Source organism: Pan troglodytes, chromosome 2, assembly GCF_028858775.2.
Source record: "Pan troglodytes isolate AG18354 chromosome 2, NHGRI_mPanTro3-v2.0_pri, whole genome shotgun sequence".
Taxonomy (NCBI): Eukaryota; Metazoa; Chordata; class Mammalia; order Primates; family Hominidae; genus Pan; species Pan troglodytes.
The window spans coordinates 175107264-175129598 of NC_086015.1; the positions used below are offsets into that span (position 1 = coordinate 175107264).

The following is a 22335-nucleotide window of genomic DNA, read 5'->3' on the forward strand; positions in this document are numbered from 1 at the left end:
CCTGGCCTGCCTGCCTGTTCCCCGCCGGGAGTGTCTGCTGGTGACCACACTTACTCAGGGAAAGATGAAGTCACCACCTGCGTGAGTTTCAGGATGGCCAGAGAATGGCCCCTTCAGATAGACTGGAGCTACCCTGGGGAGGTAGGGAGGCTACCTTTTTCTGTGTACTTAACCTAACCATTTGGGAAAATCCTGAATATGACTTGGAAGTTCTTCACAGCTTTCTTCACAATTTCCATTCCCTTAATGTCTTGTGAAAAGAGAACTTCATGTTTCTCTCTATATTAAACGTGTGTGTGTGTGTGTGTGTATGTGTGTGTGTGTGTGTGTTTGCGCACACTGGGGTAGGGGAGTTAACCCCTAAGCTTTAAAAATAACAACAATAAAAATTACAGTGAGAGTGAAAGCTACTGGGAAGCATAGGTTAGAAAATCTGGATTCTGGGTTCAGTGTTGACCTTGTGTGACCTGGAAAACACCAGTTGACCTCTGTGAGACGCTTTTCTTCATGGGGATGTGGCATCAGTCTATGGGGACATGCATAGTTGGTATGCATAATGAAAAGGAGAAAGGTGACCTAAAACATTTTTTGGTAGCAAATACAGAAATGAACTGGGGGAAAGCAGAGACTGGGAGGAAAGGGGAATCAGGACATGGCTTGAAGAAGAGTGTGCACAATAAAAAGAACCATCAGCACAGAATCAAAGGTAGAATGATGCCCAACACAGTTTTGTCCCAGCTTGATCCAGAACAAGAATAAACAGTCTTCTTCTGCTGCTAGATCAAAGCATCAGAAGAAAACACTGCAATTTCGGCCGAATGCAGTGGTTCACGCCTGTAATCCCAGCACTTTGGGAGGCCGAGACGGACGAATCACCTGAGGTTGGGAGTTCGTGACCAGCCTGACCAACATGGTGAAACTCCGTGCCTACTAAAAATACAAAAATTAGCCAGGCGTGGTGGTGCGTGCCTGTAATCCCAGCTGCTCGGGAGGCTAAGGCAGCAGAATCACTTAAACCCGGGAGGCGGAGGTTGCAGTGAGTCCAGATTGCGCCACTGCACTCCAGCCTGGGTGACACAGTGAGACTCCATCTCAAAAAAAAAAAAGACAAGAAAAAAGAAAAAACAGTACTTTGGAATAGAAAATGATTTGTTGGAATGAACATATCCAGCAGGATGACATGGTAACGTCTTTTTAAAGGCCGTATTGACACAGAATCACTCAAGCAAGTTGTCTCTTCCATTCTGGCAGATTCATTTGGAGAGAATGCATGTCAATCCAATGCCTACACTAACTCACAGGGTCCTTTTAACTAAAGATATTTATGTATGTTGGATTTTCAACTCAAGAAGCATGCAGAAGTGATGAGCTTGCTTTTCTTTCTGCCTGTTTCAGAGCAACGTGCGTTACTGTCCTTACCCAGGGTTCTGAGTAACGTGCACATGTCAAAGTCAACAGTGACAGATAATTCAAATCAATAAACGTTGATTATACACCTGTTAGATTTTACGCATCACATTGGAGATACAAAAATAAGTAAGATATGGGCCCTGCTCTCAGAAAGAGGCAGATGTGTAAACAGATAAATTACAATGCAGCACTCTAAATGCCATGACACACCATGATCGGAGCAGGAAGGAGGAGAAAGTGATTAACTCCTCCTGAGAAGGCTTCACAGGGGTGACAAAAGGTGGATAGAGGGAGGGAAAATTGTATTAAACAGATTCTTGAATTATTTATAGAAGTGTTGTTTTGAAAAATGTGGGGAGGGGAGCATTTCAGCGTCAAATAATTTAAGCGGGTTCTTTACTGCAAGATTACTATTTACTTTCATTTGTTACTACTTAGATCATGTGCACATATGTATCTACAGATGTAAACGTATCTTACAATTATCACACTAACGATATAAGGTGTTTTACAACCACCTTTCTACAGATTAAGGCAATAGAGGTGTGGAGAGATTAAGAAACTCACCTAAGACACACTAATAAGTGATAGAGGTGAACCAGGAGCTACTCAATAACATAATAATTAGGGCTTGTGTGTTTCAGTAAAAATAAAAATAAAAAAATGCAAGAACAGAGAATGACAATGGTTCTCCTAGCAGTGAAGTTGTGACTTGAATCCTCTCATTTCACAGAGGGAAAGAGAAAATCAATAGAAAGAAAAGAATATCTTTGGGCTGGGCACGGTGGCTCATGCCTGTAATCCTAGCACTATGGGAGGCCAAGGTGAGTGGATCACATGAGGTCAGGTGTTCGAGACCAGCCTGGCCAACATGGCGAAACTTCATCTCTACTAAAAATACAAAAATTAGCTGACAATGGTGGCGGGCGCCTGTAATCCTAGCTATTCAGGAGGCTGAGGCAAAAGAATCACTTAAACCCAGGAGGCAGAGGTTGCAGTGAGTTGAGATCAAACCACTGCACTCCAGCCTGGGTGACAGAGCCAGACTCCAAGACTCCATCTCAAAAAAACAAAAAGAATATCTTTTTGGCATATATTAACTGGAGAAGACATGTTAATAAATATGTGTCGAGCAAATTCCAAATAGTCTTCTTCAAGATCAAATTCAAAGGTGAAATCAACAAGTGTGTCCATTTGTATGATAGGATTGGTAGGTGTTTGGCGATAAACAAATGACACTTTGCAGGGTTTTAGGTGTTCGGTATGATGTAAGCTTTAGGAATAAGGCAATCTACTCCTGAAGCTTAGATATAAGACCCATCTGAATGGGAAAATGAGAACTGTTGACTGTATGCTGTAGAAATACTCTTGAGTAAACTAAGGATAAAATTCCACCAAATCTTTAGAAATGAAATGTTGCTAGTTCTAATAGGAAAGCATGGGCCTGTTATAAAAGAGAGGGCTTTAAAAATAGTAATAGTTTCTGGCCGGGAGCAGTAGCTCACGCCTGTAATCCCAGCACTTTGGGAGGCCGAGGCGGGTGGATCACCTTGTCAGGTGTTCGAGACCAGCCTGACCAACATGTAGAAACCCCGTCTGTACTAAAAATACAAAATTAGCTGGGTGTGGTGGCGCATGCCTGTAACTCCAGCTACTCGGGAGGCTGAGGCAGGAGAATTGCTTGAACCCAGGAGGCAGAGGTTGTGGTGAGCCCAGATTGCGCCACTGCACTCCAGCCTGGGCAACAACAGAGAAACTCTGTCTCAAAAAATAAATAAATAAATATATATATATATATATAGTTTCCATTTATTGAGAGCCTGACATTAAAGAGCATTGGCTTTGGGGTCAGATATGCCCAGGAGTTCAAAATCCCAGCTTTCACTCCTGTAGGTGCATGATTTTAAGACAATTTACTCTCTCTGCCTGTGCCCTCGTCTGTAAAATGGAGACAGTAAAACCAACCTCCCAAAAGTTATATGAGGATTTAATGCCTCATACATATAAAGCACTTAGCATAGTACCTAGCACATCATAAGGTTAAAAAGATAACTACTCTAATAATTACTGTATTATATATTCTTGTGAGATCAGAGAGGAGGAAAAGATTGATTCTTTCTGGAAGGAGGAATCAGATGGGTTCAGAGAAGAAAAATATTTATGGTGCCCAGTAGGATGGCTGTAATTTTTTAAAAAGAAAAAAAATAATTACAAATGTTGGCAGGAATGTGAAGAAATTAGAACCCTTATACATTGCTGGTGGGAATGCATGGTGTGGCCACTTTGGAAAACAGTTTACAATTCCTCAAAAATTTAAGCATAGAGGTACCATACCATCCAGCAATTCCTCTCCAAGATATATGCCCAAGAGAAAAGAAAATATTTCCACAATAAAACTAGTACTTGTTACTAAAAGTGTTATTCGTAACAGCCAAAAAGCAGAAACAACCCAAATGACCATCAGTTGATGAATGGATAAACAATAACAAAATGTGGTATATCCATACAATGGAATATTATTTATCCATAAGAAGGAAGGACTAATATATGCTGCAACGTGGATGAATCTTGACAATGTTATGCTAAGTCACAAAAGGCTACATATCATATGATTCTATTGACATGAAAGACCCAGCATAGGAAAATCCGTGGAGACTGAAAGTAATGGTCGCCAGGGGCTGAGCGGAGGGGGAAGGGGGAGTGCCTGCTAAGGGATACCGGGTTTCTTTAGGGGTGACAGAATGTTCTAGAGTTAGATCATGGTGATGGTTGCACAACAGTTTAAATGTACTAAAAGCCACAGAATTTTCACTGTAAAATGGTGAATTTTATGTTAGTGAATTGTTACTTATTTTAAAAAATTTAAGATGGGATTTCAAAGAAAACGAAGGATAGGCCGGGCAAAGCAGGGAGAACAGGGCACCCAGTCTGGGGGAAGGCCTAGGGTCAAAGTTCAAAAGCAATAACATCCAAAGTTTGTTCAAAAATGGGGAGAATCTGGTGGAGATACAGCCTCAAGGCTACACTACTCAAACTGTGGTCAGTGGACTGTGAATTGTTTGTTACATTTTGTGAACATGTAAATGAAGAAATCCGAAGTAAATTGTAAAAACATTAGCAACTTACTGTGCACTCAGTCAGTGGCCTCCTCTCTTTACATGGGGTACAGACCATGTAGAGCTCACATGGTGAACTGCATGTTGCTCAAGTTACACACTAGTCATGCACAATAGAAGCACATATCGGACCTCCACAGAATGGAAATGAAAACAGCTCGTCCTTTACTTTATATACTTTGAGAAGCACTGTCATGCAGAATGCATTATAAAAAGTAATAGGCAGCCGAACGCGGTGGCTCACGCCTTTAATCCCAGCACTTTGGGAGGCCGAGGCGGGTGGATCACGAGGTCAGGAGATGAGACCATCCTGGCTAACACGGTGAAACCCAGTCTCTACTAAAAATACAAAAACAAAATTAGCCGGGCGTGGTGGTGGGCGCCTGTAGTCCCAGCTACTCGGGAGGCTGAGGCAGGAGAATGGCGTGAACCCGGGAGGAGGAGCTTGCAGTGAGCCGAGATCGCGCCGCTGCACTCCAGCCTGGGCGACAGAGCGAGACTCTGTCTCAAAAAAAAAAAAAAAAAGAAAAGAAAGTAACAGGCTGGAGAAATAGGTTGGAAACAAAGTGTAAAGAGCCTTACAAGTTAAGTAGTTTGGGGCCACATTTTAGTCCAAAATTCTTTTCTTTTCTTTTCTTTTTTTTGAAACAGTGTCTCCCTTCGTTCCCCAGGCTGGAGTGCTGTGGTGCTATCTCAGCTCACTGCAGCCTCGACCTCCCATCTCAGCCTCCCAAGTAGCTGGGACCACAGGCATGAACCACCACGCCTGGCTAATTTTTGTATTTTTTGTGGAGACGGAGTTTCACCTTGTTTCCCAGGCTGGTCTTGAGCTCCTGACCTCAGGAGATCCGCCTGCCTTGGCCTCCCAAAGTGCTGGAATTACAGGCATGAGCCACCACACCGGGCCTCAAAATTATTTAACTAGGTTGTGCCTAATTATGCACCATCATTGTGAATTGTGGCACTTCTAAGTATGGATTGTCTTTTAGAAGTAGAGAAAACAGAGTAAATGGGTAATTGCAGGGGAAAGAAAATCTTAAAACAAACACAAACCCCTGAAAAACAAGTCAGGGGATATCTACTCCACGGAATCAGAAAAAAAGTCTATGGAATAATCAAAAGAGGTTACAAAAAAGGCACATAGCACACTAATCAACATGTAAAGGATTGTTTATATTTACTGAATGAATAAGAGAAACCAGAACAGGCCCCCCCAGGATGGAAACAGAATTGAGGGCTAGGTTAATGGCAGAGGCAAGAGGGCAGTAGGAAATGTCACAGCTCACATGAGGCCAGAGGGCAATAGGAAATCTCACAGCTCACACTCTCCTGCAGAGGGAAAGAACAAAACCAGCCAGCTCTATGTGTGGGAAAACACTCTCAGCCTCTTAGAAGAAGAACCCTATATTGATTCCAGACATTGTTATTCCCGCATGCAGGGGGAATGAAGAAAGAAAAGGAAACCAAGGTATTGACAGGAAAACCAGCTTCTACTTTCTCCTACGTCTTTGATGTCACTGTGGAGCAACCATGAGACTTTCCCTGTTGTCATTTGTCAATTCGTCCTTCCCCAAGCCAAGGCAGTTTACTAATGTCTAGACTCATTAAAGTGGATGAGATTTTGTTTCCAAATCCTGGACAGTGCTAATGTAAATGCTTGTTTATCCATGGTGGTGCAGAATGAAGGAAGTCCATGCTCTGCACAAGTAAAGCAATGTGTCATGTCATATTGCCAAAAGGTTGCATCATTTCTAAACTTTCCGGAAGACTGGATGGGCAAGAGGTCATCTATGTTTATTTTGTGAAGTTTGGCCTACCAGGAAATGTGTGGGTACAAGAGATATTTTGGGCCCGTGAGACTCTCACTTTAGATGCTTAATCCAGCAGCATGTGCTATAAGCTTCAGTCTCTAACTACATCTTTAAAAAGAGTGGCAAGTTGTGAAGTATGCAAGGTTTTTTGGCTGCACTGACAGAGCCACGTATAAAATCCTGTTGCCAAGCAGAGACTAGAACCAGATGACAAAGACTGAAAACACAGGCCATGTATTGACTTTCCTATAAAATACTCATTACAACCTAATCCAGTCATACTCATTTCTAGAAGAATTGCATAATCAGTCAGCAATCCATATTAATTAAAGTTGTAAATTGACCTTAAAAGAAGATTTTTAAACAAAATTGTTCATGTCAGATTTCTTTAAGAATACAGTGGAATTACTTCAACAAAGAAGAAAAGTGTTTTAAAGAAGTAATTTTTAGCATAAATTTTAACAAATAGTACTATTCATGGCCCACCAACGGCCCTATTCAAACGTCTCTTGGACATTTTATTTGTGGTTTTCACATCATTCATAATCTAGAAAATAACAGTACCTCTGCCCTGAAAGGAACTACTCCTCTACTTTTCCCTGTGGTTCTGATACGGCTGCCAAGGAAAATATCACTCAGATGTAATCCTCCAACACACACACACACGCACACACACAGACACACACACACGCACACACACATTCCAACCCTTATCACATAGCAGTAAGAAGTAATGAAGCTAACACAAAGAGGAAGACAATACCAAGAGATGGAAACAGAGAGGCCAGCTCTAACCCTGGAATGCACAGCCAGTATATCACCTCTATTGTTTAAACTATTTGAGTTGTTCCTGTTACTTGCAATGAACAGAATCCCAACACCAAAACCCAGGACTTTCATCTCCATAATGGACAGTGCTCCACATTGCACTATTCGGGGGTGGAAGGAGTCTGGAATAGTGCAATGGGGAGTAAAGTTTATGTGACTGTCACCCCATAGACATAAGCTACATGTGACTGATAGCCCTGGAGTTATGCAATGTGAAGTTATAAGGGGATATTTTGCCCACTAACACCATCCATTTCTCTACACACCTAGTGCAACTTGAGCTTGGGTAAAGCCACTTCTAGAACTTCCTGCCTAGTACTGCTATTCTTGCCATTACCACTCCATATTTCATGAAATGCCTTTAAAAAGAATGTTCCTCCACTCTTCTTCTTTGCTTGGATCCTCACAATGCAGGTACCAATTTCTCTATGGAGAATCTTTTAGCTCAGCCCCACATAGAACAAGGCCATTTCTCATAGCAGATGGTGGCCAATTATTTCTGCCTAATTCCTACCTCTACAATTCTTGCCCTTAGAAACCCTTGCATTCCCTACTTCTCTAGAGGTTACAAGTTCACTTCTCAAAAGTCAACCTGAAGTCAAATGTCCTTCAATCTTTCCCGTTCTCTGAGTCTGTTTCTCTGACCTCTGCTCCCCTTCCATATTGGAGTTGAAAATCCATCCTTCCTGTTGGCTTTTAATATCTTATTAATAGTCACTCAGAAAATGTACTGCCTGTTTTAAAAAGAACTTTTAAGTCTTGGAAGCAATATTTTTCAAATCTAGAGAGTTTCTTTACATATGGGAATGAGTGGTCTATCAAGCCCTAGGTTCTTTTACTGGTTGCAAATGAATCCTTATGATTCACTGTACACACCTACAAAGGTCCTCATACTTTACCAGTGGAAGAGGGAAGGACCCCCCTCCCTTGAAAACAGTCTTGATAAAATTGCAAGACAAACTTCACTGCTGAGCCTCTAATCCAAAACAAACAAACAAAAATAAAACAAAACAACAAATGAACAATGGAATACCTGACAACCCCCCCCCAAAAAAATCAATTGACCTAAACACCATGCCAAGAGTCACTGTAAAGAGTCATCTTTTAGCTGGGCGCAGTGGCTCACACCTGTTATCTCAGCACTTTGGGAGGCCAAGGTGGGCAGATCACAAGGTCAGGAGTTTGAGACTGGCCTGGCCAACATAGTGAAACTCCATCTCCACCTAAAATACAAAAAATTAGCCAGGCAAGGTGGCAGATGCCTGTAATCCCAGCTACTCGGGAGGCTGAGGCAGGAGAATTGCTTGAAACTGGGAGGCAGAGGTTGCATTGAGCCAAGATCATGCCATTGCACTCCAGCCTAGGCGACAGTGCAAGACTCAGTCTCAAAAAAAAACAAACAAACAAAAAGCTGGTTGCAGTGGCTCATGCCTGTAATCCCAACACTTTGGGAGACCAAGGCAGGTGGATCACAAGGTCAGTAGTTCGAGACCAGCATGGCCAACATGGTGAAACCCTGTCTCTACTAAAAATACAAAAATTAGCCAGGCGTGGTGGTGGGTGCCTGTAATCCCAGCTACTCGGGAAGCTAAGGCAGGAGAATTGCTTGAACCCGGGAGGAGAAGGTGGAAGTGAGCTGAGATCACGCCATTGCACTCCAGCCTGGGCAACAGAGTGAGACTCCGACTCAAAAAAAAAAAGAAAAAAGAAAGAAAGAAAGAGTCATCTCTTAAAGATACACAATGATGTAAGAAAGTAAGACTCGAAAGTCTCAGAATGTGTCATAGTGCTAGCCACATGAAATATCAACCCTCATTCCACTGGTGAAGGCACTCATGTTGTGATCCTAAGCCCCTCTTCCAGGCCTATCTCCCACCACACCCTTTGTGCACCCTGTGTTTTAGGCAAACTGAACAACTCATGGGGCCTACACATTCCAGAGTTCTTCCTGGCTTCCCTCCCTGCCCCTCAAACTGTGCAGTCTCAGCTTCCCTCCCTGCCCCTCAAACTGTGCAGTCTTACACAGCTCATCTTGGGGATGTTATCTCCCTGTTGAAGTTCCTCCTAATCCTCTACTTCCTTTCTCCCTCCAAATGCAAAAATAACTTGTCTTTCTTTGGACTCTCAAAATACTTTATTTTGTATTTGTCTATTGGACTTTATCTTACACCACCTCATTTTTAGAGTTACTGTTGCCCATTGCTCCTGAGAGCAAAAGTAGTGGCTTATTAATTTCTGGATTCCTAATGCCTATCAGTGTGCTGGGTAGGCAGTAGTTTTTTGATGATCTTTATTGTGAAAATTATTTAGAATAAGTTAAGTGACTTATTCTAAATAATTCATTGATGATATGAATTTTTCCATCAGGGCTTTACCTAAAATAAATCTCTCTAGATCAAAGTTAGGCAATGCTTTTTCTTTCTTTTTTTTTCTTTTTTTTTTTTTTTGAGATGGAGTCTCACTCTGTCACCCAGGCTGGAGTGCAGTTGTGCAATCTCAGTTCACTGCAAACTCCACCTCCTGGGTTCAAGCGATTCTCCTCAGCCTCCCAAGTAGCTGGGATTACAGGCATATGCCACACGCCCAGCTAATTTTTGTATTTTTAGTAGAGATGGGGTTTCTCCATGTTGGCCAGGCTGGTCTCTAACTCCTGACCTCAGGCGATCTGCCCACCTCGGCCTCCCAAAGTGTTGGGATTACAGGCATGAGCCACCAGGCCCAGCCGCGGCAATACTTTTCTAGAAGTGAGTCTTATAATACTAATTCTTAGTCTGTGTCGTTGAGTGAATGTTTGTGTCCCTCGAAATCTATATGATGAAATCCTAGCTCCAAGTATGATGGTATATGAGGCAGGGACTTTGGGAGGTAATTAGGTCAGAAGGATGGAGCCCTCATGAATGGGAGTAGAACTCCTATAAAAGAGACCCCAGGGGCTGGGCGCAGTGGCTCACGCCTCTAATCCCAGCACACTGGGAGGCCAAGGCAGGCGGATCACGAGGTCAGGAGTTCCAGACCAGCCTGGCCAATATGGTGAAACCTCTTCTCTACTAAAAATACAAAAATTAGCCAGGCATGGTGGCGGGCACCTGTAATCCCAGCTTCTCGGGAGGCTGAGGCAGGAGAATCACCTGAACCCAGGAGGTGGATGTTGCAGTGGGCTGAGATCGCACCACTGCACTACAGCCTGGGCGACAGAGTGAGACTCTGTCTCAAAAAAAAAGAAAAAAAAGAAAGACAGAAAGAAAAAGAGACCTAGGTAGCTCTCTCTTTCTCTTCCTGCCATGTGATGATATAAGGAGAAGACAGCAGTATGCAACCCATAAAAGAACTCTCACCAGACCCCAACCATACTGGACTGGGTTCAGACTTCCAGACTCTAGACTCCAGAACCTTGAGAAATAAATTTCTGTTGCTTATAAACCACCCAGTCTATAGTACTTTGTTATAGAGCCCAAACTGACTAAGACAGTGGAGTGTTGCCGTAACAAATACCTAAAAATGTGGAAATAGCTTTGGAACTGGGTAATAGGTAGAGACTGGAAGAGTTTGTTTTGAGGTACGTGCTAGAAAAAGCATAGATTGCTGTGAATGAAATGTTAAAGATGATTGTAAGACAGAAGGCAAAAATACTTTCATTGGATTGGTAAGTCAAGCTGGGAAAAGAACAGGAACTCATATTACTGAGGAGAGGACCTACTATGTGTCAGATATTATGCCACACACTCTGCATATCTCATCTCTCATCTAAGCAAGGAGATCACCTCCATGGTAAAAGCAGCCATCTCCATATATAAATTTATCTTTTGAACTTCAGGACAATTTCATCTAACAAACTGCGTATCTACCTTTTTGTTATTTTTTTGTATATTATTCGTTTTCCCCCCACTTTTTTCTTCAACTAAAGCAGAGTTTTTTTCTCTTTTTTAATTTCTTCTTTTTTTTTTCTCACCACTGTATTCCCAGTACTTAGAATAGTGCTAGGGAATCAGAGCAGGCACTCAAAACATGTTTAATGATCAGATGATTTTGACCTTAACATTTTCTACAAGTACTTTCCTAGCAGGTCTTGCAGTTGGTCCCTGAGAACAAAATGACCATTTTAAACATTTGCATGTGAGGATCACATTCTTTGCTGTAAATAAAACTCAGACATTTCTCCCAAGTGACCCAGAATCACAGGTGTACATCCTGAGAACCAGAAACATCTGGGTGAAGAGGGAGGAAAAAACCCTGCAATGTTCCAACCCTACAAACTGCTTTTTAAAAGACAGAATTAGAGAAAGCTTCAAAAACAGCCAAAACCTCTTGCAGAAAGAACTCCCTTGTGGAATGATGGAAAAGTCTGGAACCAAGGTTTCCCTGGGGCTGGAAGTGTTACTGGCCTCAAGGACTGAACCAATAACACTGCTGGAGTGAGTGTGGGTTCCAAGCTCAGTGCCTGCCAAATCCAGGATTTCTCCTCCCCAATTCTGAAGACAAACCAGATAGAAATTAAATCTGCTGGGTAACTGAGGTGCAGTGGAAAGTACGTGTGGCTGCAACTCAGAAGAGTCGTTTATATTTATTTGTTAATATCAGGCTGTTTTTCCATTGACGTTCCTTAGATTCTTGCATAATAGTGTTTCATTAACTAGTGTGTGGGTGTTGCTAGTAACTGTACACTCTTAAATAAATAAGGCAGGTGAGGGATGTTGTCAGTAGAAAATATATTGATTTAGTTTTTATTTCATTGAATTTTTTTATTTTAATTTTTTTACCAATGGGGTCTCATTCTGTTACCCAGCTGGAATATGATCATGGCTCACTTAAGTCTCAATCTTCTGTGTTCAAGCATTCTTCCTACCTAACCCTCCAAAGTACCTAGAACTACAGGTGCACAGCACCACACCAAGCTAATTTTTTAATTTTTGTAGAAATGGGGTCTTGCTATGCTGCCCAGGGTGGTCTCAAACTCCTTGCTTCAAGCCATCCTCCCCCCTCAACCTCCTATAGTGCTGGGATTACAGGCATGCATCATTATGCCCAGCAATTTGTGTTTTTTCCTAACCTGCAGAACAAAGTAATAAGCCTGTTTGTTTCAAGATCTCCACCTAGATAAACATAGAGAATTCTAAACATTAAATATTTCTGAAACTTCAACCTAGGAAACTACTGCATTTTTTAGAGTATTTTGTCCTCTTCTTTTTGAATGTTTTACTTTTTTTTTTTCACCTGTATTGTGAAAAGAAAACCAGAAAGCAATTATTTCTTCCTTCTAGGCCCATCCCTTGTCTTCAATATCATCTTTGAAATAGCGACACCAAGGTCAGTGACTTCTCTAAGTGGCGTGAGCCACTGCTTCTGGCCTTCTTTGATTCTTTATGCTTTTTAAATTCATCCATCTCCCTAACAGTCCCCTCATCTCAAGCTCAAATTCAACTATAATAATATTTATAAGTGTCACATGATACATATTAATAGCATCATTCATTTCTTCATTTAATAAGTATTTATTGAGGCTGGGTGCAGTGGTTCACACCTGTAATCCCAGCACTTTGAGAACCTGAGGCAGGCAGATCACCTGAGGTCAGGAGTTCTAGACCAGTTCTAAACCTCGTCTCTACTAAAAATACAAAAATTAGCCAGGCCTGGTGGCGAACACCTGTAATCACAGCTACTTGGGAGGCTGAGGCAGGAGAATTGCTTGAACCCAGGAGGCGGAGGTTGCAGTGAGCCGAGATTGTGCCACTGCACTCCAGCCTTGGCCACAGAGCCAGACTCTGTCACAGAATAAATAAATAAATAAATAAATAAATAAATAAATAAATCTTTATTGAGCTCCTAATATGCACCATGTACTGTTCCAGACTCTAAAGTTAAAACTACAAAGAAAACAGGGTCTCTTTCTGAAAGGTTCCTAATGTTTAAGGGTAGATGGACAATGAAAGCACAATCAGTGCTGTATCAGGGGCAAACGGGGTAACACAATGGAGGATGGGAGCAACATGTAACTATGTTCCATGAAGGTCATCAAAGGCATTGTAGAAGAAGTGATGAATAGGAGTTAACTCAAAAAATGGGGGAAAAAACAAAACAAAACAGGAGAAAGCATGTGCAAAAGTGCAGAGGCAAGACATAGCAAGCAATCTTATAGAACTACAAATAACTCAGTGTAGTTGAAGGATAGGTGGGGGGTGGCACTGGCAAGACACAGGTGGGAGAGACCAGACTGTGAGAAAGCCTTATATCCTGAGGACAAGAGGGGATTGATGAAGAATTTTAAGCAGGGTGAAGGGACGGGACATAATTAGAGATTCAGAAAGATCCCCTTGGATTTGATGTGAAAACTGAAAACCAAGAGACCTGTTTGGAGGCAGCAGTGGTGATCCGAAGAGAAGAAATGATCAAAGCTAGTGATGGTCCAAGTGGAGTTATGCCCTCGGAGGTGAGACCTCTCTTGGGGAGGTGGAATCTTCAGGACTTGGGTACCAATTGGACAAGTGTGTCAGGGAGGGAGAAGGGTCAGGAGATGCCCAGGAAAAGGAGCAGATTTTAGCTGGGAAATGGAGACAAGAACTTAATTGCAGTCCAATTGAGTAGAGGTGCCTGTGGGAAATCTAGATGTAAACATCAAAGCGATCCAAAACCTAAGTCTGAAGCTCAGGACAGCCTTCTGGGCCATTGGCACAAGTTCAGGGGTCATCAGCAATAAATCGTTGGAGCTACAAGAATGAACAAGATCACCAAGGGAGAGAATGTGTCCGGAGAATAGAAGAGGGTCAAACTCAGAGAGGTCACACTGAGTTAAATAGAAGGGCAAAGGAAAAGTTGTCGGAAAGGAGACTGAGAAGGAGCAGCCAGAGATGGAGGAGGGAAAGTTGGAGAATGTGGCTTAATAGAAGGCAAACGAAGAGAGCATTCCAAGCACAGAAGGAAGTGGTAAACAGCGTCAAATGTTGAGAGCTCAAGTCAGATAAGAAATGAGAACTGTTTATTAGATGTAGCAATAGGGAGGTGGTTTGGGACCAAATGAGAGCAGTTTCTGAGGAAAGGTGTGGGCAGAAGCAGATTGCTGTCAGTTGAGACGAAAGGGACGTGAGGAAGCCACAGAGAATGTGGACAGTTATTTCAAGAACTCGGGCTCTGAGGGGGAGGAGTGGGATAGGAGAAAAGTGTAGGGCAAGCGGGAGAAAAGAAGAGTTAGGAGGATTTTTTAAGAAGAAAGAGACTTGAGGATACTTAAAAATGGGAAGGATCCTGTGAAAATTTTGAGGTTGAAATGTAGAAGAGTGGGGATACATGCCGGAAGGAAGTACATGAGAAGGCCCAAGGTGACGAGAGCCTAAGTTTAGATGGAAGGGTTAGTCTTAGGGGAAGGTAAGTGCAGGTATAGGGACAGGTAAGATGGTGAAAGACATGGCAGGAAATTGTGTGTGTTCTCATCTGTGGCTTCTATTTTTGTGTGAAGGAGCAGGCAAAGTTATTTGAAGGTAAGGGGTGAGGTAGAAGTATGAAGGAAAGAAATAGATGGCTTCAGTTCAATGAGGAAAAGTCTCATAATCGATGCTGTGGAGATGGAAGGGAGAGAGCTGACCAAGAAAACAGGAGCATCAGGCAGTGCTGATGGCACAGGGCATGTGGGAGTTCATTTGTAGGATACCCTTCCAGAAAGTTTGGTGATTTTCTCCAGCTGTGCTTCCCAGCCCAGGAACAGAAAAAAATGTAGACAGCTGCGGGTGGAAGAGTTTTGCCTCAATGTTTTGATGGAAAGGCAATTTGAGAAGACTAGAGGGGAAGCACCAAGTTCACGGGTGAGCCGGATGTCAAGGGAGTGGAGTAAAAGTGCAGACAGAAGTACAGGGAGGGAGACGATCACTTTCCAAAAGGAAAACGCCAAGGCTTAGGAGGAGAGGAGCAGTGGGAAAAGGAAATCCAGAACAGAGGAGTAAAATGGGAGAAAATATTATGGTTGTCCCACGAGTCATACCTTGGCCAAAGACCAGGAAAGGCAACAAAATAGAAGGAATATAGAGTTCTCACCAAAATAAAGCCTAGTAGTCATCTTGTAGCTAGGAAAACTCCTGCCTCTGTGAAGAAGTAAACCAAGGCTTGCATGGATTGTCCTGTTAAGGGAATCTTGGCCCATTACATTGGTCCATGGGGATTCGCTGGTTCCTCTGACTCTCCTACTGGAAACCACAGCAGCCTCTAGGGACTGGGACACTCTCATTTCTCTGAAAGGAGTCAGCCCATGTGTGGTTCAAGGATGCTTCACTCTCTTTACCTTATTTATAGAACCTTCTTATTTGAGAACTTTGTGAGGTAAGTAGTATTACCTCCCATTCACAAGCAAGGCTCAGAGAGTTTTATAACTTGCTCCCGGCTGTCAGCTACCAAAAGGGAGAAGTGAGACTAAGTGTACATTTTATGACTCCGAGTTCAGTGCTCTTTCAAACTATAGGCCTGTCTTATAGGACTGGAAATCCCTTAATTACTTCAAACCCTATGAGAAGATGCCAGTGTAATGGTTGTAATATTTTTGAAAATAATAAATTGATATGTTTACATTTATATTAACTTCCAAAGCCTAAGTCCTTCTGACTCAAATAGCAGATAGGCTGTCAGGTGCGGGTGAATACCACCCATCTGGGAAATGTTCACGGTCACTTATGATTGTCACAGGTCTGTGGAATGCTGCTGGCATTTAGTGGGTGAAGGTCAGGGACATTAAATCTCCAGCAATGCCTAGGGCAGTCCTACCCAACAAAGATTTGTCCTACCCTAACTTCAGTGGTACTCTCAGTGAGGAACACTGGTAGGACAGCATGGTAGATGGCCTCCAAGACCACCCTGATGATCCCCATCTCCTGGTATTCCACCCTGTGTAGTCTCTCCCACATTGTACTAGAGTCGTATAACCGGTGGAACATGGCAGAAGTGATGCTATGTCACTCCCAAGATTGCAGCTCCTGTCTTGGTCACTGCGTCTCTCTTGGATCACTAGTTCTGGGGGAAGCCAGGTCATGACCAGCCCTACAGAAAGGCCCAATGGTGAGGAACTGAAGCTTCCGGCCAACAGCCATGTGTATGACGTTGGAAACAAATCCTCCAGTCCCAGTCAAGTCTTCAGAGGCTGTAGCCCTGAGTGACAGCTTGACTAAAACCTCAGGAGAGACCTTGAGTCAGAACCACTCAAACAAGCTGGTCTCCGATTCCTGACCCTCAGAAACTGTGGAAGATTACAAATGTTTGTTGTCTTAAGTTACTAAGTTTTGTGGCAATTTGTTATGTAGCAATCGATAACTGAGATAAAGAAAATAGTCATGGCTAAGTTTAATGTCTGTCTATCTATCTATCTATCTATCTATCTATCTATCTATCTATCTATCTTTAATTCGTAGCAAGACTGTCTTAATAGCCAGCCACAATTGACTCAGTCCACAGAGCTCTAACATGAACCATGGCAATAACTCAGGATATGATGTAACAGAAGTTCATGTCTACCTAGAGAGAAAGGGGAAGTACAAACTCTTTGAGGAGGAAATAAAAAGATAAGGGAAGTAGAAGAAAAGAAGCATTCAGATATTTGGGTCTTAGCTTCTGATTCCAGGGCCACTGTACTTGGTTGTGCAGTGTTTATTCAAGGAGTCAAGTGAGGGTGGGTATCCAAGCCTTGTTTCACTTACCAAGATTGGCAGCCCTTGTCCAAGGATATCTTTCTGAAAGATCTCACTTTCTAATTTTCATAAGGGAACTGTATTAGTTTCCTAAAGCTGCCATAACAAAGTACCACAAACTGGGTGGCTTAAAACAACAGAAATTTATTCTTGCACAGTTCCATAGGCTAGAAGTCTGAAATCAAGGTGTCAGCAGGAACGTGCTCCCTCTGAGACTCTAGCTGCAATCCTTCCTTGACTCTTCCTAGCCTCTAATAATGGCCATCGAGCCTTTGCATTTCTTGGCTTGCCGCTGCATCACTCCAATTTCTGCCTGTGTTGTCACGCAATGGTCTCTCTCTGTGACTCTGCCTTAACAGGTCATCTTTCATCTTCTTATAAAGGCACCAGTCATATTGGATTAAAGGCCCAAACTATTCCAGTATGACCTCATCTTAACTAACAACATCTCCAGTGATCCTATTTCCAGATAACATTACATTCTGAGATACTAAGGGTTCAATAGATAATATAGGACTTCAATATATATTTTTAGGGAACACAATTCGACACATACCAAGACCTATACAAGTTAGCATTCTCTCTGCCCACCTTTTGGATCAAATCAAGTGTGTAGATGGAGATAATCAGATATGTTTGGAGGTTTTTCCAGAGCAGGGAGCCTTTCCTAACTTCTTCGGATAGAAACTGAAATAAATTCAAGTCCTTTAGAGGAACCAGAGCTTTAGTATGGAACTGTCCAAGCTGCTTTGATGTAGCTGAGGAACAGATGAAGGTGGAAAGAAGGTTGGAAAAGTGCCCATAAGGTCTCTCGTGTCTCCCATGTGAAGTAGAAGGGACTCATGAGTCCCCACATAGTCTTGTTAGGGATGGCTGAGTAGAGAGCCAGTGAACCTGCCATAGGGCCACCGAGGCATGGAGTTAGAATAAACTTTCCCAACTCTGTCAGCTTTTGCCACAACTAAAGGACCTGCACTACCAGCAACAGCCTAAGGTCCTGGTGGAATCAAGAGAATGAGCATAAGTTTCACAACCATGAACGTCAGTAGCAGATATCAGCAGGGTTCCCTATAACTGAGAGGGAAAAGAGACATTATCCTGGAGACCATCAAGGGCCTATTTTAATCTGATAATCCAAGTACTAGTGACCCCTCTCCCTGCCCGACCTCCAGTACCGCGCGGATTCCATCTATAGCCAGATACAATGTTGGTGAGAAGACCTGGAAAGGGAGTGAACTCAGAAACACTGCATATTTACCCAAAATGTACAAATTAACCCAAGCGTCTGCTTTAAACTAAAGATATTGCTAAAAGAATTCTTTAACTGACAAGTTTATGCCTCTTCCTAGCTGTTCATAGAATAAAGAAATCATTTATAGAAAAAATTTTCTTTTAAAAGCCCCTTTTTTCAGACTTTCCAATTTGTAGTGGATTACATTTTTGCCCCCATTGAACCATCAATGTAGTAATTATAGCAATTGCCTGATTCTTTTCCCCCTATAATTTTCCAAGAAGGAAACACTAAATGCAAATATACTCATTTGTCTTTAAATCAAATCCCCAGTCCATTCGGCCACCCCAAAGCAAATCATCTAAATGTGAATGTAAGCAATATTGTGTATTCTAGAGTAGGAATAATTTGACCATTGACAGTTATAGACCTCTAGAAGAATTACTGGTTCTTAGCAAGATGTAGAAAATGTCTCAAAGATTAATAAATGTACCTAAGGTGGTTGGAGACAAGGCCCTAGATGCCTACAGAACTGCCTTCTTTTCCATAGCAGAATGCAGGAAAAAAAAAAAAAAGGAAGAAGAAAAATGGAGAGGAGGACAATGCTACATCTTTATTTATCCTCATTGTTTTCTCCTCTTCATTCTCCATTTATATATATTATTTCATTTTATCTCAAAACCAAGAAACAATCTTTCTCAAACTGAAGTCAACAGACTACCAAGATTTTCAAGCTGTTCTTGGTGCTAACTCTTCATAGAAGTAGGCAGGTATTGTAGTGGGCCAATGTACAACCAAAGAAAAATAAATTTATGGATATATAAAGACTTACAGATACCACCTCTCCCCTCCATAAATGAATAGTCCATCTTCCTATTATGATAATTATTCACAGCAAGGTGAAATAGAAAACACTGAACTTGGAGTCACAATATAGGGGTAAAAATTCCAATTCTGCCCTTTACTACCCTTGTCATCTTGTTGGAGTTATTGAACCACTGTGAATCTGACAGCTATAAGATGGAAATTATATAATAATTCTACATATTTCTGAGTTGCTCTGAGAATTCAATGAGACCCACACTATTTGAGGGTAATGCTCCAAACCACCACTGATATTACACAGGAAGTATTACAGTGCTATGCAGCTGACACATGAGGCAAGACATAATTCTTCTCACTCCCCCACACCCCACTGTCTACTTCTGCAGCAAAACAAAGAAAACTGGTGCTATGGAGAATGTAATTGCCAGACAGAACCAGCATCCAAATGGTGCACAAATTAGCAGCCAGCAGTTGTTCCCAGAGTTAACAAGTCGATATTAAGGACTTCAAGTCATTAATAACAAAGACCTGCAGCAAACACAGACACCCCAAGACAGGCCAGATGATAGAAGACAATATTGTCATCAGTAGTGAGGCCAGGCTCTCACTAGCTGAGACTTATCAACCAGTTTCTTAATGAGAAGAAACAGAAGGGAGATAACAAAAGTTCTGTTACAAACCCCCATTACCTTTAAACTCTCAAACTGCTCAAAGTGTGATTCATGGACCAGCCACAACATTATCACCTGGGAGCTTGTTGGAAATGCAGCGTCTCAAGCTTTGCCTCAGACATACTGAATATGAACTTGCATTTTAACAAGATCCCCAGGGGAATCACATGCACATATAATTAGAGAAGCGCTATTTCGGAGTTCATTGAACAGCAGCATGTAAGATGAAGTATATGTAGTTCTCAACACATGCTTTTGAGTGTTCATATGATCTCTGATCAAATAACTCCTCTAGGTAGTTATGCATAGAAATTCTTCCAGGTGGATTCCACCTGACCATTGCTATCAAGATTCTGATACCCGGATGAACAAAAACAGATAAGCAGCACCCTTTGGAGTTTTTGGAGTTTTATGTCTTAATGAATGCCTAGCTGTGTCTGGGAGGTACTGCAAGAACACCTATTAAGTTCCCTCTTAAGAATTCAGTGTACACACACACACACACACACACTTAGCATTCATCCAACAATCATTTATTGGACCCCTACCATATGCAAGCATGTATTCTTGAGAAATTAATAACCTGAAGTAAGTAATCTTTTTTCAACTTAAACTACAAATCAAGATTTACATGGAATTGAAATGCTTTTAAATCAAGCATATTTTAAGAATTTTACACTCTGCTTTTAAATCTGTTAGCAGGGAAAGAAATTTTTATAGGAAAAATGTCAGAAATGATAAAATGTACACTTGAAATACACTTTCCAGTCAGCTCATGTGAGCAACCTGAAATGAGGAAAGAAAGAAAAAGATCAAAAACAAGGAAAAATAAAAGATGGAAGCAGGTAGGCTCAAAAAAAACAGATGAAGAATGAGACGGTGAGAGATGGCCAGAAGAGAGACAGAGATACAGGTAGAGTGAGAGATACAGGACAAGCGTATGAGGCAAGTTAGAACTGCTTCGGCCACATCTTCATGGCATGTGTTCAAATGACACAAATTTGTACGTTTGAGTTCATGGTAAGAGATTATTTCCTGTAACATTCTATGGCACTTAACCATCTATGGCTTATCAGCTCTTTTGATGAAATACCATTGGCTCTAAAATGAAGGGGCTGAAGCATCCCTTCTGTGCTTAGAGGTACTGTTACCACCTCCACTTACAAGAGGAGAATTAATCATCAGCAAGGATAATTTGTGAAATTCTAGTATTTATTGTGCCCTGGAAAATCTGCTGTAAGGACTTTGCCACCTGCATTGGCCATCAGAGCAATGATCTCATCAAACTAGATGTGTACACCAAAACTCTGGGCTATCAGTCATGTATTCTTTTCAAAGATATCCAATAATAGAAGTGACATCTCAGTAAATTGGTATAAAATGGAGAGTTGGCCAGGCGCAGTGGCTCACGCCTGTAATCCCAGCACTTTGGGAGGCCGAGGCAGGTGGATCATGAGATCAGTAGTTCAAGACCAGCCTGGCCAAGATGGTGAAACCCTGTCTCTACTAAAAATACAAAAATTAGCTGTGTGTGGTGGTGCACGCCTGTAATCCTAGCTACTCGGGAGGCTGAGGCAGGGAACTGCTTGAACCTGGGAGGCAGAGGTTGCAGTGAGCTGAGATGGTGCCACTACACTCCAGCCTGGGCGACAGAGCAAGACTCCATCTCAAAAAAAAAAAAGGAAGTTAAGATATTCATCAGAAATCTAAATTTTATTTTAATAGAGGACTGCATAAAACTGTCTGAAGAGAACAGTGGGACCCAGTGGTTTTATCACCCCATGAGCATGAAAAAAGAAATCTTGTTTCTTTTTTTTTTTTTTTTCACTTTTAAGGTAGAAATTCTTATGGACTGGAATCTTCCTCAAGGCTTACTTTGTTCCTGGGATGCAGTGGTGCATAGAAGATAGGGCATTGACTCACTCAGACCTGGCTTGCCCAGCATGCATTGCAACAATAATGTGCAAGTTATTAAAGACATGAGTGAATTCGTAAGTATAGTGTAATTTGAGATTTCTTATGCAAGGTATTCTAGAAATGCCAAGTATCTTGTTTACAACAAACCAAAAACTGAAATGTTGGTTGTCATGTTCACTACCACATAGAAAATACACAGTGAAAGACTTTCACATTTTCAGTACAATAAGCAAAGGGGGAAAGGTGATTTATCTTGCTGAAGTTCTGTAAGGCAAAATTATTTAGTTCATTGTGAAAGAAAATAAAACGTGCTCTAGAGAACAGAACACATTGCTTTTAGAGAGATAGGCTGCTTTTAAAAAGATGTCTGTGATTCCACAATAATGACATAAAAGCCCTAAGTGTTGTTTCCTAGTCCTTACTACATTTTAACTGTCACTGAAAGTAAAGTAATGGAAAAATTATATTTGTATGTATAAAGTAACTATAAATTATCCACTCATTACAAAACATCTTATCCTTTATCTATTTAGATACAATTATAGCCTTGCTCTCCAACATTTTGGAGAACAGGATGTTGGTTAATAAAAATTCTAGTTAAGTAAGTATTCAATTTTTTTTTAGTCTTTCTCTTATATTGTCCTTTATTCAGTTCTCCTAGACTGACAAAAAATGTGTCCCAGTGATGTAGCTTTTCCTTCCAAAAAAATTAGCAGGAACAGGCTGGACGCAGTGGCTCACGCCTTTAATCCCAGTGGTTTGGGAAGCCGAGAAGGACAGATCACCTGAGGCCAGGAGTTCAAGACCAGCCTAGCCAACATGAAGAAACCCCGTCTCTACTAAAAATACAAAATTAGCCAGGCGTGGTAG

General features: G+C 41.7%; 1 long non-coding RNA gene across 1 annotated transcript in view; it reads left to right on the forward strand.

Moving 5' to 3' along the window:
- LOC134809621 (uncharacterized) overlaps positions 1-21543 on the forward strand; it is an 82028-nt gene extending 60485 nt beyond the window's left edge. Inside the window, exon 5 of the long non-coding RNA XR_010155873.1 lies at positions 21388-21543. This is a non-coding gene — a long non-coding RNA (uncharacterized LOC134809621). The remainder of the gene's footprint in view (positions 1-21387) is intronic.
- The last annotated feature ends 792 nt before the right edge of the window (positions 21544-22335 follow it).